Source organism: Dermacentor variabilis, chromosome 3 (assembly GCF_050947875.1).
Source record: "Dermacentor variabilis isolate Ectoservices chromosome 3, ASM5094787v1, whole genome shotgun sequence".
NCBI lineage: Eukaryota > Metazoa > Arthropoda > Arachnida > Ixodida > Ixodidae > Dermacentor > Dermacentor variabilis.
The window spans coordinates 215,234,554-215,252,397 of record NC_134570.1 but is presented as its reverse complement, the minus strand read 5'-3'; the positions used below and the strand labels follow the sequence as shown (position 1 = coordinate 215,252,397).

General features: G+C 47.2%; 1 protein-coding gene and 1 pseudogene across 1 annotated transcript in view; one reads left to right on the top strand and one right to left on the bottom strand.

Moving 5' to 3' along the window:
* Positions 1-17,844, bottom strand: part of LOC142575019 (testis-specific serine/threonine-protein kinase 3-like) — a 191,388-nt gene that overhangs the window by 173,347 nt on the left and 197 nt on the right. The gene's annotated exons all lie outside the window — the stretch shown is intronic.
* LOC142576811 (U2 spliceosomal RNA) lies at positions 12,102-12,282 on the top strand (annotated as a pseudogene).

Sequence of the window (17,844 nt, the reverse complement as noted above, 5' to 3'; positions counted from 1 at the left end):
GCGTTTGCATGGAAGAGTTTTCGTGGTTTCCTGTCAGTACGTCTGTCCTGTGCTGTGTGGAGAGGAGGGGTAAGGGGAAAACATCTAAAACGTGTAATGTGGGATGCGGATCTAAATATCCCTTGCCCCTCGTCATCACCACGCCACCCTTCACGTCTCAAACATTTCTCAAGGATGTGAATTTTTCACTGTAATTCAGAGACTGCACGTGTTCTTTGTTGCATGCCTCACCTAAGCAACGGAAGTGTCGTTTGGACAGCATGGACGGAACTGGCCAGTAGCTTGTTTTGAAATGTCTCTCTGAGACCAGGTGGTCAGCACACGCTGAATCATGTAAGGCCATTCTGAAAAAAAATCAATGCAGTCTTGCGTTGCCTTGAAGCTATATCAAAGAACGAGGAAGAAAACGATGACACTAGGAACGAAGCACACTCTCTCTTCAAGAAAATGACAAAACTAGAGACTGCATTCATCGCGATTTTCTGGAGAGAAATCTTGGAGCGCTTTGACAAAACGAGTGTAGCACTTCAGAAACCAGACCTAGACGTTTCAACTACTGTAGACCTGCTGAGCTCTCTAGAAGGTCTTTTAATACTTTGCGACCTCTCTTTCATACCTTCGAAGAGAGAGCACGCACGCTAAGTACCAATCAATGTTATCAGGTTGAGGGCAAACGCATCGTTTTAAGTAAGCACCCGGACGGAAAAACGATAGTGCGCTGAAAGGTAGAAAAAAGTTTATCATAGAGACCTACAATGTTGTACTTGACAGTCTAGGCTTTTCTTTGCGAGTGCGAAAGGCTGCCTACACTGAACTCTGCGAAAGGTTCGGGTTCTTAAAATTGCTGACAGAAGTTGGGAGCGAGGCCTCTCTGGCACAGCAGGTTGACAAGTTGGTGAAAACCTAGAAAAATGATTTGGAGCCAGCATTTTCCGCTGAAATCGTTCAGTTTGCGAACTTTCTGCACAACTCTGTGTGCCAGGACGCGAGTGCCCTCGGAATAATGAAGTTGCTGCACGAAAGAAAGCTCATTGATGTGTTTCCGAACCTTTCTATTGCTTTCTGAATCCACTTAAGCATACCCGTGGCAAACTGTGAGACCAAAGGATCGTTTTCCAAGTAGTCGCTGGTAAAATATCCGCCTTTGTTCGAGCCTCCTTGACGACAAGGTGAACTCGCTAGCTATCATGTCCATGGAAAGTGACCTCCTCCGCGATCTCTCCTTCGAACAGACTATATCTGATTTCGCAAAAGCGGAGGCGCGAAAGATGCCATTTTCAAAGAGGGCGGTTTGCGCTATACATGAATGTAGTTTCAATAAGTTCCTTGTGTCGCCTGACAGCCTCCACGTTGACAATGAAACGCTGTGAAGTGTAATTCAAGATATGCAAATCTTGTGATATTTAGCGTGCTTATAAAGAACTGCAATTCTGTTGTTTTTGATAGTTCTACGTTTATTTGGTGTCGTCTTTGCTTGTCTTACCTGTAACGAAAATAGTTTCGAATAATGTTTTGTAATTACAGTTGGTAATTTTCATGTGTATTCCAGTGCATTTTTATGGCGTTTGTATTCCCTTAAGTATATATATATATATATATATATATATATATATATATATATATATATATATATATATATATATATATTGTAACGACGTGGGATCAACGAGTATGCGGAGCAGCACCGCCAAGAATTGTACTTTATCAGTCGTGCAAGGGCAAAAACGTCTTCTTCTTTCTGTGCCGAAGATTGTAGCGCCTGGCGTCACAGTCCTATTGTTCGTGAATTCGCAGACGCGCAAGCTGCCTAGCTGGCTCTGCTCGGTGGGTCATCTCTTCAGCACCCGTATCGTTGTCGTCAAATTCATGAGGGAGCATTGCGTCTAATGTTGTTGTAACCTCACTGGCGTGTACGATACTGAAGGGTGTCTTGCCAGTGGTCTCTTGACGAGCCGTATTGTACGCGAAGGTGACATAAGGTAAAACCTCGTCCCAGTTCTTAAGCTCTACATCTACGTACATGCTTATCATATCAGCCAATGTCCTATTGAGTCGTTCTGTCAGTCCCCTTGTTTGAGGGTGATACGCCGTTGCGACCGCTGCGAAGCTCCATGACGGGCACGGGGAACGTCCACCTCCACCAAATTAATGTTACGTGTAGCTGGAGCCCAATACTATATACAATTTATTTACAGGGAAGCTAACGGAAGGCCAAAATGGCGACGCTATATCAAGCGGGCCCAAGTCGTCTTCTTCCACCTCAGTGCAGGCTCACTGTGGCGGCTGTTCCATATCAATATGCACAGAGTCCCAGAAAACGTCGCACGGCTTTTTTGCCTGATGGAATCGAGAAATTAGCGACGGCAACAATTTTATCCTGATCAGGTCGGACTCCTTGGCTACTGACGACGTGACCGAGAAACTGGAGCTCGTGACAACCAAAATGGCACTTCTCAGGCTTCAAAGTGAGACCGGCACAGCGTATCGCATGAAAACAGTTTTCAGCCTTCGTAAGTGTTCATCGAACGTTGCGGAAATGACAATCACGTCATCCAAGTGCACCAGGCATGTTTGCCATTTGAGTTCGGAGAGCACAGTGTCCATTAGACGTTGAAATGTTGCTGGCGCCGAACACAAACCGAAAGGAAGTACCTGAAATTCATAAAGTCCGTCAGGCGTCAAAAAGGCTGTTTTCTCGCGGTATCTCTCATCCACTTCGGTCTGCCAATAACCGCTTTTCAAGTTCATTGAGAAAAAGTAGCACGCGTTTCGCAACCTATCCAAGGAATCATCAATACGTGGCAGTGGATAAACGTCCTTCTTTGTGACCTGATTGAGCTTCCGATAGTCGACGCAGAAGCGCAGGCTACCATCCTTCTTCTTCACTAAAACTACAGGTGATGCCCAAGGACTATTACATGGTCGAATAACGCCATCTTCCAGCATCGTCTTCACTTGTTTTTGTATTGCTTCGCGTTCCTTTGGGGCCACACGATAAGGATTTTGTCGGATGGGTCTGGCGTCGACATCAGTAATGATGCGCTGTTTGGTAAGTGGCGTTCGACCAACTCTTGACACAGAGGAGAAACAGCCCTGGTACTGATTGATGAGCTCAAGAAGATGGTTCCGCTCAACGGCCGTTAACGTCGGATTAACGTCTACAATAGCCGCAGCTGTGTGGATTGTAGAGGCCGACTCCTGCGCTAAGTGGCAGTCTTGTATTTCTGTCACTTCGTCGAAATAGGCGACAGCAGTGCCTCTAACGATGTGTCGTCGCTCCTTACTAAAATTTGTCAGCAAGAGTTCGGCGCTCCCGTCGATTACATTGATAAGTGCTCTGGTAATGGAGACACCGCAATTCAGTGCTAGCGCACTGATCTGCTCAGCTACTCCAGTCCCATTCTGCAGGCTGTCACAGCGCACCTGTACGAAAGAGCAACTCCGCGGCAAAAGTATGACGTCATCCGCGAGGTTGTTGTTGCTTCGCATGGGTGACGTTGTCCGAACTCGTGGCAAATGTGACGGTTCTGTCACGGATGTTAATCACGGCACTGTACTCACGTAGGAAATCCATGCCCAATATAAGTTCTTTACAACACTCAGTTAAGATGATGTGGGTGGCAACGAAGGTTGAACCGGCGATTAAGAGTCGGGCCGTGCATTTCCAGACAGCTGTCATCAACTGACGTCCGGCGGTTCTTATGTTGGGCCCGTGCCATGATGTCTTCACGTTCCCTAGTTTTTCGGCGACCTGTAAGCTTATGATTGAAAAATGGGAGCCAGCGTCAACCAGAGCGGCTACTTCGCGGCCGTCAATGCAAACGAAGAGCTCGGCACTGACGATGTCAGTTACGTCTTTCGTACTATGTCGTATTCGTCGTATTCGTCGTGTTTCTCGTTGTACTGGGTGTCTTTTTCGTCATCGTAGTCTTCACGTCGTCGTTCGTCGATAACGGCGGATGTGGAGAAGTTAGAGTATTGGAAACCTCACCCCCGGAGGTCACTACGGATAATTTCCCCGTCGAGTGACGTAGGCAAAACTGCGACGAGTCGGCGAATTGTAGCGCGCCGTAGATGGCGAAGAAGAACGTGGTCGGGGCGTCGTCGTATTTTGTGGCTGACTGTTCACAGGAGCGTCGTTATAAGCGCGTCGACCATCATACGGAGAATAAGCATAGTTGGCAGGAAAGCTTGGATCTTGAGTGGCGCGATAGTTGTTCCATTTGTGGCAAACTCTATAGACGTCCAACTTCAACACAATGGTAGCACACTGGTCGACGGTCGACGGTGCGCCACAAATCGGTTTTCCGACGCTGATAGTTCGGCGGTAACTCTCCGTGAAGCCGAGTGGCGTGCGCATGTCGAAAATATGGCATTGTTTGTGCTGGCATGATCGGCGAGGTCGGTAGAGTCGACGAGGGTGACGATGTCGGCTCTGTTTGTGGCGTAGGTGGTGTTGTAGTTATGGGTGTCAACGGCGTTGAAGTTGCGTTGAGTGGACGGCGAACAACCTCGGCATAAATGAGGCGCCGCGGAACGTTCCCACAGTCTGGCGCTGAAAAAGCTTGCCGGACTTCCTCCCGGACCACATCAGCAACAAAAGATAACGCTGGCGTCAGCTCCGAAGGCGCAACAACAAAGCAGAGCTGCCGAAGCTCTTCTCGCACCACCTCTCGGACAACTTCAGGCAGAGACATTTCGTTACTCGCAGCCAGTACGGAAGTGTTCGCCACCGAGTTTTTCAAGTCATGCTGGCGGTATCGTTGCTGCAGGGCCCGTTCAATGGCTGTAGCCTCTTTTGGGAACTGTGCCACTGTTATCGGTGGATTTCTCACAAGGCCTGCAAACAGTTGCTCCTTCACTCCTCGCAAGAGAGATCGCAGCTTTTTTTCCTCTGGCACGTCTGGGCCTGCCCTACGGAAAAGACGGGCCATGTCTTCCGAGAACATAGTAACACTCTCATTGGGTTTCTGAACGCGGATTTCAAGGAGAAGCTGCGTGTTTTCCCTCCTATCGATGCTTGAAAAGGTCTGCAGCAGCTGTGTGCGGATGTCGTCCCACGTGGCAAAGCTCCTCTCCCAGTTTACGTACCACGTACGATCATTGTCCTTCAAATAGAAATAGACACTCGAGAGTTTGTCCGCCGAGCTGGTCTTATGGTTGTACTGGGTGACGCGTTCGAACTGGTCTAGCCAATCTTGGACGTCTTCAAAGGCATCACCATGAAAGCTCTCCGGGACCATAGGATTCTGTAGTGTTACTTGCGATGAAGCTGCGGTGGCCATGTTATTTTTAGGAGGCAAACAATTTCTCGAAGTTTCTTGCACGGGACTGGACTCGGGCTCCAAGCCTAGCAGGCGACGACTCAACCGGTGGACCGGTGTTTCGATTCGCGATGGTGATTCCGGGCTCGATCGTCGGCTCCGCGAAGGAATGCCAAGCATGAAGAATACCCCGCACCTTCACCAGTGTAACGACGTGGGATCAACGAGTAAGCGGAGCAGCACCGCCAAGAAATGCACTTTAACAGTCGTCCAATGGCAAAGCAACAGTGACTTCGTTACCCCACTTCACCTAAACACCCGCGCTACTTCAGCGTCATCCCCACTGGCGCATACCCGCTGCATTATTGTTGTGCCAAATATGGTTGTGTCAATATATATATATATATATATATATATATATATATATATATATATATATATATATGTAAAATTTTGTGAGACGAGATTTAGGCAGGCAGCCTCTTCTTTATTTTCTCGAGCGAGAACCCCACCACCAGGCCTCAAAACGGTGATGATGAGTATGTACAGGTGAGAATATGAAGCGTATGAATAATGCTCACTAACTTCCCCTCGCGCGCAAGCAGCCAGCCAGGCCACGACTTAGCCAGGAGGGTGACGCCGAACGAATCATTTGAGGCGCAAAGAGTGATCTATCTACGAACCACAATAACGATGGTCCGAAGAAACGTCTACGGGAGTAACGCGATAGTTCACAGGGGATGTTTGTTCATTAATAATGTAGGGTCCAAGGAAGCGGGATTGAAACTTCTCACACAAACCGGGTGTATGAACGGGCGTCCAAAGGAGCACTTCCTCTCCAGGACGGAAGGAGACGTCGCGACGAGAGATGTCGTAACATTGCTTGCGATCTAGCTGACTGACTTCGGTGTTGAAGTGAGCAGGTTGACAGCATTCCTCAAGTCTCGAGACGAACTGTTCGGGTACACTGGCCGAGGTGTTAGTTGAAGGGTATTGAAGAAAGCGGCGTCGATGTTGGCGAACGGCCGTAAACTAGGTAGAAAGGTGAGGATAGCGGTGTTGTGAGCAAACGTCACAAAAGGTAAAGGTTCGTCCCAGTTGTCGTGGTTTGGCCCGATATACATTGATATCATATCTATTAGTGTGCGATGAAATCGCTCAGTTAAGCCATTTGTTTGAGGGTGATATGCAGATGTCGTCTTGGGAACTGTGCCACAAGCTCCGAGTACTTCTTTGGTCACTGTTGACAGGAAAGTCTTGCCGCGGACACTTAACAGTACACGAGGTGCACCATGATGCAGCACATTGGCATCCAGAAAGAAGGTGGCAACATCTGAGGCCGAACTACAGCGTAGAGGAGCGGTTTCTGCGTAACGTGTGAGCTGGTCAACAGCTGCCACGATCCATCAATGACCTGACGGCGTTATGGGCAGAGGACCGACTAGGTCTATCCCAACGATGGCAAAGGGTGTCGCGGGACATGGGATATGCTGTAAAAGCCCAGCAGGAGGCGAAGTCGGCCGTTTCCGCCGTTGACATTGGACGCAAGAAGCGACGTATTTGGCCACAAAGGTAGACATGCCTTGCCAAAAAAACGGCTCCTAACGTTGTGAATTGTTTTGGAGGCGGTGGGTATGATTTCAAGCAATTCTCGAGTCAAAGAAAGGAGCCCGGACTCACGGCGACTTGGACCCATCGAAATGGCTCCTGTTCAACGCAGCAGTCGTCGCCTACATGGTAAGCCCCCGAGTTTTTCCCTTTGCCAGATTCTATCGGAGCGTCAGCACCTGCTAACGGAAACGCTACTGAGATGGCAGCTCAAATCACGCCAACATCGTACAGAACTCGCCACTGACGCCAGAGCCTTTCCACGGCGACACATTTGAAGACGCAGAGGACTGGCTGCAACGCTTTGAGCGCGTCGCTGAGTTCAATGGACGGAACGGAGTGCGCAAGATACGAAACGTATACTTCGCGTTACAGGACAGCGCATGAACGTGGTTTGAAAACCACGAAGCGACATTTGTGTCATGGGATGCCTTCCGACGGGAGTTGCTGGCAACTTACCCGAGTACCGACAGCAAGGAGAGGGCCGAAGCTGCCCTGTAAGCAAGCAACCAACGGAACAATGAAAGCCTGGCCATGTATATAGAAGACATGTCCCGCCTATTCCGCCGAGCTGATCCGAACATAAGTTAGCTGAAGAAACTTCGCCATCTAAGGCTGGGCGTAAAACAGGAACTCTGGAGACGAACAAGAAATGGAGAGGAACAAGACATTGCGTATGCTAGTTGAACACTTTCGAAGGTTGAGGTGAACTACTCATCGACCGAAAAAGAATGCCGCGCGGTGATATGGGCCATCAGCAAGTTTAGACTATGCTTATTTGGCCGACCATTTCGAGCTATCAGCGACCATTATTCGTTGTGCTGACTGGCAAATCGCAAAGAGCCATCTGGATGGCTTGCAAGATGGAGTCCGCGGCTGCTGGAATACAATATAACGGTCGTATACAAGTCCGGTCACAAGCACAGTGACGATGAATGCTTGTCACGTGTACCGATTGATTGCACCGAATCTACACTTACGGAAAATGCACAGCATTGCCCGTTCCTAGGAGTTGTAACAACATCACAAATGACTCAGCATCAGCAATTTGGCGCGGACTTAGGCCTGCTCATTGATTGCCTAGAAGGAAATCCTGTCAACATTCCGCGAGCTTTTGTACGCAGCTTGTCGTCGTTCGTCTTGAGAAATGTTGTCGTGTACAAAAGACATTTTCAACACAGCGCAGAGACACTTCTTCATCGTACCTTCAAAGTTACGACTCTAAATATTGGAAGCGTGCCACGATGACACATCATCAGGACATTTAGAAGTGAGCAGAACATTGGCACGCATCCGAATGAAGTATTACTGACGAAACTTATTGAATTCTGTGCAACACTCCGTAAGAACTTACTGGGACTGCCAAAGACGTAAAATACCACCATTCAAACCAGCTGGTCTCCTAAAACCCGTAAAGCCACCAGAAACTTCGTTCGCACAAATGGTAATGGACTTACTTGGCCCCTATCCTTATCTTCATCAGGAAGCTTTGGATAGCAGTTACAACAGACCACGTAACTCGATGAGCCGAGACAGGGTCTTTTGTCAAGGGAACGGCCAGTGAAGTAGTTCATTTTTTTTTCGTTAACATAGTACTACAGCACGGTGCTCTCAGAGTTCTCATCATGGACCGAGGAACCATATTTATTGCACGTTTGACACAGTCCCTTGTGAAACTGACACACACCAGTAACCAAAAAACCACCCCATATCATACGCAGACAAATCGTCTGACTGAACGACTCAACAGAACACTGATTGATATGTTGTCAATGGGGTACCAAAAAGGGGACAGGATCCTACCGTACGCAACGTTCGCGTACAATACCGCTGTGCAAGACACTACTCAAATGACACCTTTCCAACCCGCTTTTGGCCGCACCGTCACCACAACTTTATGTGCAATGCTACCTGTAGGTGAGACCTCCGAAAATAACATAACAGCGACATAACACAAAGGGCTGAAGAAGCACGACAGCTCGCGCAACACTGCATTCAGGAGCAACAGCAAGCCGACGCGCTCCGATAAAACTTGCGACGAAGAGACGTCCAGTATGTACCTGGAGACAGAGTATGGTTGTGGACTCCCATACGTATGCGTGGCCTCTCCGAGGAGCTTTATTCGTCGTTCTTTTGGCCCATATAGGATAATTCGCCTAATTAGTCTGTTGAACTACGAGGTTGCTCCAGAAGGTCAAGTAACCTCGTCACGACTGCGACATCAAAGAGAAATCATTCATATCGACCGAATGAAACCGTACTACGACAAGTAGTAACTCCTTCCGCCTACAAGAATTTCGAATGACAACCTATAAACCACCGCCTTGTGTATGAGCATCGGAAAGATGCATTCATGAAACAGGGACAATGACACAAGATCATTTCCAATTACGCGCGGAAGCCACCTCCTGCGTCCGTGCAGTTGTTTACTGCTACCTGCGAAAGATAGCGACAGTGAGGCGGGCAACACGGGCTCACAAGGCACGCGCAATCGGAACAACGTATCATCAGCGTGCTACAGGAGGGAAGAAGAGGCGTGGAACTCTTGTGAAAATGCTGTGGACGTTGAAGTGAGGCTCTCGCTTAGCTGCTTGTCGGGCACAAGTTCGCCCAACGTACCGTTGGCCGAGTACCGTCACTCATCTGTGCGTTACAATATTCTTATCGGCATTCATAGAGTTCCAGTTCCTGTGAACGGCATACGTCTCGTGAAAAAGTGACTGTCATGATCCACCCGGGTTCGTGAACAAGGGAGGGCTCGAGGCACCCTCCGATAGACGGACCCTCCGCAGCGGGGTGGTGCCTCGAGCCCTTCCTTGTTCACGAACCCGGGTGGATCATGACAGTCACTTTTTCACGAGACGTATGAACGATGACTGACCGCCGAGCAGCCGTGCTCATCGGTGTTTATTGCGGTGCGGTGGCCAATGTTGCCTGCCGAGCTTGGCAGGCCACCGAGCCTGGCGGCGAACGAACATTATGCGTGAGGGGGCGTCACATGCTTTCTACAGTGACTTCCACCTGCAGTTGGGCCCAATGAGTAGCCTAATTTTTGGCCATTTCCATTCATGTTCATGATATTTCCATCTTTGTATGTGCAGTTGTTTTAACACTGGCCTGTTTGCCCAGTGTAGAAGCCGCTGTGGGATTTCACAATCTCATACACAACATGGTCTTTGCAGGGGACGCAGCATCTGCCACGTACTTTGTCATAGGCCATGCTTCAAGGAAAGTTGAGTTTACTCGCTTCAAAACGGAGAACAAAGCTTCTTGCATATGGAGCAAACCACCTGTACACTCAGCGGCCTTCAACTTGTTTGACATATGAGGCTATAGCGACCTTTGCTCTATCTAGTTCTTGTCAGGCAGCAGTCTTTTGGTTCTGAAAGTCACTCAGGATGGCTTTCAGTCAACCGGACAGGAATAACTGAAAAACCAGCAGATATTAATATTCGCACTTACAATGGAGGCTTTATACAGTGTAATTAGGGCATAAATAAACGAGAGTGTTCCTCTAGGCCTCATATTACATGTCATGAGTTTGGAGCAACATGATGTATAGCACTTTTTGATCGCAGGCTTCAGCAGGTGTGGCCATGGTTTAAGTGATGCGAGAAGTCAACAAAACGTAGACATCTATGGGCAGAACCCTAACAAAGCTGATGGGAAGTCTATAAAACATCTCGTTGACCCTATTGCCAGCTTCAACATGCAGTGTGAAACAGAAAAAGGAAGCCGTCAACGCATTAGACGGTTTTGACATATGGACGCCAAGCTAAAATTCTCGGGCTGGTCTCCGTCATAACACGCTAAGAGGTCTTAGTACACAGACTATGCACGGTCAAATACCTTCTGTTTGCGCAAAGAACTGCTCATTATAACTGACCAGGATGAAGAGAACATAAAAAGCAGCAGCTACAATATTCTGGTTTCACTGGTATCAATAGCGTTCTGTAAGTGCATCACCATACTCCGCGATGCCTCCTCCAGTGACGTCAGTGAGGACCAGCTTGAGGCACGGGGCAACAGACGTGTCTTTTAGGTAAAAATTCTTGCAGGCATAAATGGAAACCACAATGCGTCTAAAAGTTGCCTACTTTGCAGGGACTCCGGAGGCAACAGATTATTGATAGGGGGCAAAGACAAGCTTCTCTATTATTAAACATTGTTGCCAGGTAGCAACCTCTGAACCAATCTCCTTAAAGCGGGAATCATCTTTGCGATCCATAAAGAGGGCAGACAGTCAGAGCCCCTTCAGTGATGCTTCCACCTTCAAAATGCGCACTTCACATATCCTGAATGCTTACTTTCAGCCTTTGCTGGGTGCAAGTTCTTCTTCCGTCCAAAACTTGTTATTGAGAGCACTGATTGTTTGATTGCAATACAGTTCATTAGCGATTGTGATAAACCTCCCTTCCTCATTGGACTATAGTGGCTCCATGCTGTTTTCATGGAGCGATAGCATTAGACGACAAGCAAGGTCACTGGATGTCACCTAACCCCTGTTCGGTTTTCACTCTGTTTTGTCAGCATGAACCATGAGGTCTGATACCACGAAGCACAAGTTCGGGACTCATGTGGTTACTGTGCAGCACGCATATTAAAAATCAGCGCGAAAATTCAGTGCCAATCAAGTGTTTGAAGATGGATGACCAGTGAAGCTGTGTATGCGGGCCCTTTAATGGCAAACTGTCCATTGCCGTATTTCAAATGCCATATTCATGTAAACGCAAGGCGAGCCACGACTAGTCCGTGTTCAGCCACGGAAGATGATGAGGCACTGGAAGATATACATACCCATGTATTGTCGCAAAAGACGGCATGACACCTTTTACTAACGGATCCCGGCACGTAGAAGAGACACGCACCTCACCGCACTCTGAGGGCACGCACTACTTCACCATAACGAAGGTGATCGTGCGTTGGTCGACACCCCGCAGTGCAGTAATGGTGTGGAGGTCTCTTAAAATTCACAATGGATCACACAACACAGGCCACATTAAATTGGTTACCCACAAACTCCTTCCTTTTGTCGTATTTGTATATAGTTTTGCTTATATTTATATATACATTCGCGTGGACGACGGGACCGCAAACCCGAGGAGCCGCAGGAAACTAGACACGCGCGATCGTTCGACGAGACCGCCACCATGGGAGAGCGGAAGGAAAGGAAAGGAGATAAGCAAGCGCTTGACACGCCGAAAAAGAGAGGGCAGTGGGATTGTAGACATGACCGACGCGGGTCAAAGTGAAGCATCTGTTCTCATCAGCTTAATATGTGATACGGGTTGTATTTGGACCCGAGACATTACAAACTCTTTTTGCAATTTCGCAGGGTGCTTGAGGCCTCCCTCAGCTCCGCCGCGGGCCGAACCGGCATTGCACTATCATCGATATCGACCCACGGTTTTGGTTTACGGACATCGATCCGCTGGAAACTAGCCATATAGAGTTTCGCAGTAAAAACAGAAAACACAAAGGAAATGATAAGAAATATTGTAATTGAAGCTTCTAGCAGAACAGGTGCCAGGAAAAGAAAAGAAACTATGCTGCAACCATCTTGGGAACGCGTTATCCCCTTAATAAAAACTGTGCTTCGATATTAACTCTAGCCCTCCCAAATAAAGTACCTGTGCGCTTATGAATAATAATTCAATTCTTGCACAGGATGTGCAGGTCAGCCAGAAGCATATGCATGAATCAACATTGTGCTTCTGCACTGAAGGTGAACAATGTGTTCCACCATGGCAAATATGCTTTAGTGAGGTTCACCGCGATACAAAATTGTCATGCGGAGAAACAAAGAATTGCCATACAGTGAAGCTTGCCACGACTCCAGATTCACTTGCAAATTATATTACAGTTAAAAATAATAAGCACAGTGTAATCCTATATGAAAGATGCGTTTTTTCCACTCTTAGTATGCTTCACTGGACGATGTTAGTTCCATCCCCCCCAATTATCGATCCGCTTCACCGCCTTGTACCCTTGTATTTTGTTGTAACTAGCTACAAAAGTTCGCAAAGGTTAAGAAACACTGCATAATTTGGCTCCCCAAAACGCTCTTTCCCGCAATATAACAGTGCTTTGCAGTGATGTCTAGGCAAAGTATTGTGGTGAAAGATACAAAAGTGCAAAGGGGCCACTGTCACTAGACATAATAAGCGTTCCAAATTGCACACATGTGCACCCACCATCTTCTGTCATATTACGTACACAAGGAGGCGTAATAAAAGTCGACATCTTTGCCACTGCTGCGCAGTAGCGCGGGGCATGGCTTGCCATAAGAGGTTCCATGACTTTCGTCACTTTGAAAAAGTCATCGAAAACCTAAGTGTACTGCGTTGTATGTCATATTGAACAAGATTTGACAAAGCAAGAAATTACTGAGCACGACACGCATTCCTAAAATTAACACCTGTTGTCATGGCAAACGCATAGACGCTGCTAGTGCTGCCACCTTGTCAATTGAAAAAGGCCACGCTCTTGCAAACAGACCAAACAGCTCAACGGGCGTTCACGCCCATGCGCCTGACTACCCAGTCCGAAATTTAAGTAAAAGTTAGCAATACGCGTGGCCTGTGCTTGGCTGCCTGACGCAGCACACAACTCCTCCTGAGCAGGGGGCTCATCGCACCAGTAAATAACTACGCTACGCATTTCCCACGAAGTTTAAGGCACTGGTGTGTTCTTGAGATTGGATAGCAACCCGCCTGCGATCTGAAGGGAAAATTACATAGGGAAGTCTTCCGCAGAAACTGGTGAAAAGGAGCTTGTGGTGATCGACTGAACAAGATAATATTCGCTGGCTGCTTCTATGACCCAAAGGGACACCACAACAGTGTATCTTTACATTCGACTTATACTTGTGCTAGCGCCAGAAATAATTGCCCCTCTGTGCTGCATCGTTGCACGAAGCAACACAATTATTGCCATATACGCTAATATTTGAAAGCTTCAATAAGGCAAATTTTATTTATTCAGGAAATTATGCCTATGATCAGCCACAATCACTATCTATGTATTTCTGCCCTACAGACATTTAGACTAAAACTTCTAATATCATTGAGGTGTGCGATATTTTCAAACATAGTAATGAAACGGACTGCGAAAAGCACTACATACACGCCACCAGGAAATGTGCTTCAAACTTACGTTCACTAACATGTTTAGAAAGGCCCAAGATTTTCCCAAATATTCGCGTTCGTGTAACTCGTGTAACTCGTGTTCTCGTGTTCGTGTTACGTGTAATTCCAGCAATTTTGCAGAAAAACTGTCTGCTCGACATTAAATTATTATTCAAAAGGTGTTTGTCAGTACTGTTTAATAAACCTGTTTAACTTAAAATTTCTTCAATCTCATCTTCAGGTCCCAGGAGGATATATGCTTCTATTTCCAGTTTATTTTATAGATTATAATACACTAATCTGTGGTGAAGGTTGTATGCCTCGATCCCACTTTGCGAATTATAGCAAATGTTTCATTACACGAATGTCTTCTTTGCCCTGGTCCTGAGACGGACTAATTCGGCACTCTTTGTGGATGCTTCTAAAGAATGCACATCGACTTCAAAGATATTCGTCAGAATGTTGGGGTAAAGCCAGCAATTTCATTGTAGCAAGTCTGTCCGTACGAACACTTGGTGTAAGCTTTTGTTTTTGTGCTACAGATGCAGTCATTGCAATATCTGTGTAATAAAATATTCGGAAAACGTATTTTTCCAGTAATTACTCTTACCCAGGTAGCCGAACCATGTAACTGCGGGGAATTCAGAAAATAATCCAATTTTCTCCTTCCATTGTATGGCACGCAGTTGATAGCGGCCGCCTCTCAATTCTAGCATGCTTCCCCGCATAACACGAATCTGTACGGTGTGAATAAACAATATATATAGCTTTTTGACTGTGATCACAGCAGTGCAGCAATACACGTGCACCTTGCGTCAGTCTACTAAATGGAAGAGGGTTTCAACAAAAAGTAGCTGACTGATAAGTCGGCCACGTAGCCGACTGATGAGTAGGCTACGTAGCCTACTTATCATTCGTAAAAGAGACCCGTTTTAAGTATAACTCAAAGTTTGAGACATACACAAATATGTTTACATATTTTCGTCTATATTCCCTTCGTAATAAGACTGTCATACCTTCAGCAGACTGTCGTCTTCAGCTCGGTCATCGTGCAAGTGACCTATAGCACGGAAGTACGTGAACTAGCTGTGTTACTATCGTAAACTTCATACTAGGCCAGGAACACACCACAATCTCGTGACAGCCGCCAATTAGACCAAAACGGGAGAACGTGTATGTGAATAGAAAACCGGAGACGCGAAGCCACTCTGGCTTCGCGTCTCCGGCTGCGTTTGCAGTTGCTCCAGCACCTACGCTGCACCGTTGCACCACTCGTTTCAAGCACAGTACACAAAACAGAGACTTCGCATTGAACAGCGCGCGGTCATCGCAACCACCATTACGTTACTTGTAGGATGTTCCGAACTCCATCAAGAAAGAGCACATAGTTACGTAAAGGCCGGATACGGTGACACCGAAGCTCTGATCCGGTAACTGTAATGCCGAGGCGCTGCGTCATTTGAATATTTCAATCGTCAGCACCAGCAAATCCTTCAGAAATACGGGTCTCGCACCACCACAGTTCACCGAGACCAAAAGCCACCATGGCACGCCACCATTACTGCATGGTTTTCCCCCATGAAACACGGAACCACATAGAATAGCACATTGGTGTTCTGTGGTAGCACAACGCGTGGTTGGCGTGGGCCAGGCATCCAATGCGGCTTGTCTGAAGTCCCTGAACGGTTCTGTCCCTAGGCACCTAGGAGTTGAGCTCGACAAGGTCGCTCCACGATTGCCATGACAAGCAATGTTAATTTCAGCAATGGGCTAGGCGCAAAATATTTGTTTTGCTTTATGAAATATTGTTTAGCTTTACATACACCACAATACACTTAGCTTTTCGCTGGCTTTTAAGGCAGCGGAAGTGACGCAACCCGCTATGGCGATCCGAGCCACACCCCCCTGTACCCGCTAACAATTGGAAATACTGTCGCGGTAACACGCGGAGACAAGACAGGGAGCCGTTCTTCAGGAGCAACAGGACAACCTGTTGAAAAAAAAACTGAACAGAGGCACGTCTTCTTCCTCCTGGCCTAATCTCTCTGACCCACCAGATGGAGTCTTATAATGCCCCCATCGTTGTTATTATATGCACAGAATACACGCATTATTTATCCTTCCCCTTACGAGCATCGCCCCGATGCTAAACCAGAAATTCTACTCGGGGAAGTAAGGATCGCTGGCACAGTTATTCGCTCAGATACGGCTTCATGTGGAGAACGAGCACAACATCATGACGGCGTGTGCGGCGCAGCTTACAATTGGGACGATCGGGAACGATCTGGTACGTGATATCACTGTCACCGCAATACTCGATATTGTCGGAAGTATCGCCGCAGGTGTAGGAATCTTCTTTATTGTTGATGCGCTGACGTTAGAACCAGTTCAGTTCTGGCACCGCGTTTCATTATGTCTCCTATAGTGGGTGATAGAACACTGGAATTTGTTAACGGGGCTAATACCCCCGACACACGGGCAAAAGTAAAGGCCTTTACACTAAACCCCTTTTGTTTCTCTGAAGGACCTTTTGCTGAAAGGAGTTGCACCGATAACACACGGCACCGCACTAACTTCTTTACTGGTTCCTCAGATGAAGGCTGCAAAATAAAGATTGAAAAAAAAATAGCGCTGCTTGTTAGAGCAACAGATAAAACATTCTAAAAAAGCTGCATATGTAGATTACATTCAGCGATTGTAGAACCTTAAAACATTTTTTTCCATTGTTGATGGCTTATAGTGCGCATATTTGTGTATTTTCTTCATGTGTGTGTGTTCTTAGCAGCAACTTAAACTGACCCAGCACCTATGGACAGTCCATGTTTTGCTGTGCATGCTGTAGTGCTGCCACGGTACTGCCCACGTTTGTGCCCTCATTTTTCGCGTTTTTGTTGTGATACGAGTGACGTGGCGCGAGCGTTTGACAGAATAGCTAGAGGAAATCTTCACTTTTCGACAAATCGCATTACCGTTAAATTAAAACATTTTCGCAAGGTAAAAAATATGCTTATGAGGCACCGTAGTTTTCTGGCAGGTTTCCTTCTATTAACAAGTTGTGCACGGTGTAGGCGACAGTAACGGCCTTTTCTCTCGAAAAGCAGATGCGCGATCTGCTTTCCAGCAAACAAACATTGTCGTAAGGGATATACTCCTTTATCATGTGTCACTGCGCTTGAACGCCTTTCTGGTAGACGTTCCTTTACCTAAAGGGCTTTAGAGTGCCCGTGTATTAGCCGTATTAACTGCGTTTAGTAAGCATGGGGTACACAGAAATGGGTGTGGTTACATGGAGGTACAGAGTATAATGTTTAGAGACAGGCCGGCCGGCGAGCACGAGCGGAGCAGTAGTGCCAGACGGAACTTGATGCTTCGGCCGCTCACAGTTCATAAAGCAAGAGGACTGCCGGGACTGTGGGAGCGGAGGTTTCAGAAGGGGCGCGTGGCCAGTGTGTGACACTGCACACATGGTATACTGGCGCCATTTCTTAGCCTTGTTGTAACAATGGTGACTTGAGATTTTTCTTGCATTCTTTGCCAGCCGTTTCGTCTCCTTTTCCGCAAATCAAGCACGTGGGTTCGCAGTCATGGATTAGGAATTGGTTTGTTGTGCCACATTTTGAACAGAAATAAGCAGAAATTTTAGGTTTGTTTTGGTCAAGTATCTCTACGACGTCTGAGGTAGCCACATGTTCAGCAATACTGAACTGACTTGCGGTACGGTTTGCATCGGTAGTTGCCGCTCTGATAAATGATGCTGTAGGGGACGTGCGGGCCCGCAGAATAGATGACCGCCACCGGGACTGTCAGAGCATGCGGGCGTTGAAGACTGTACAGCGACTCAGATT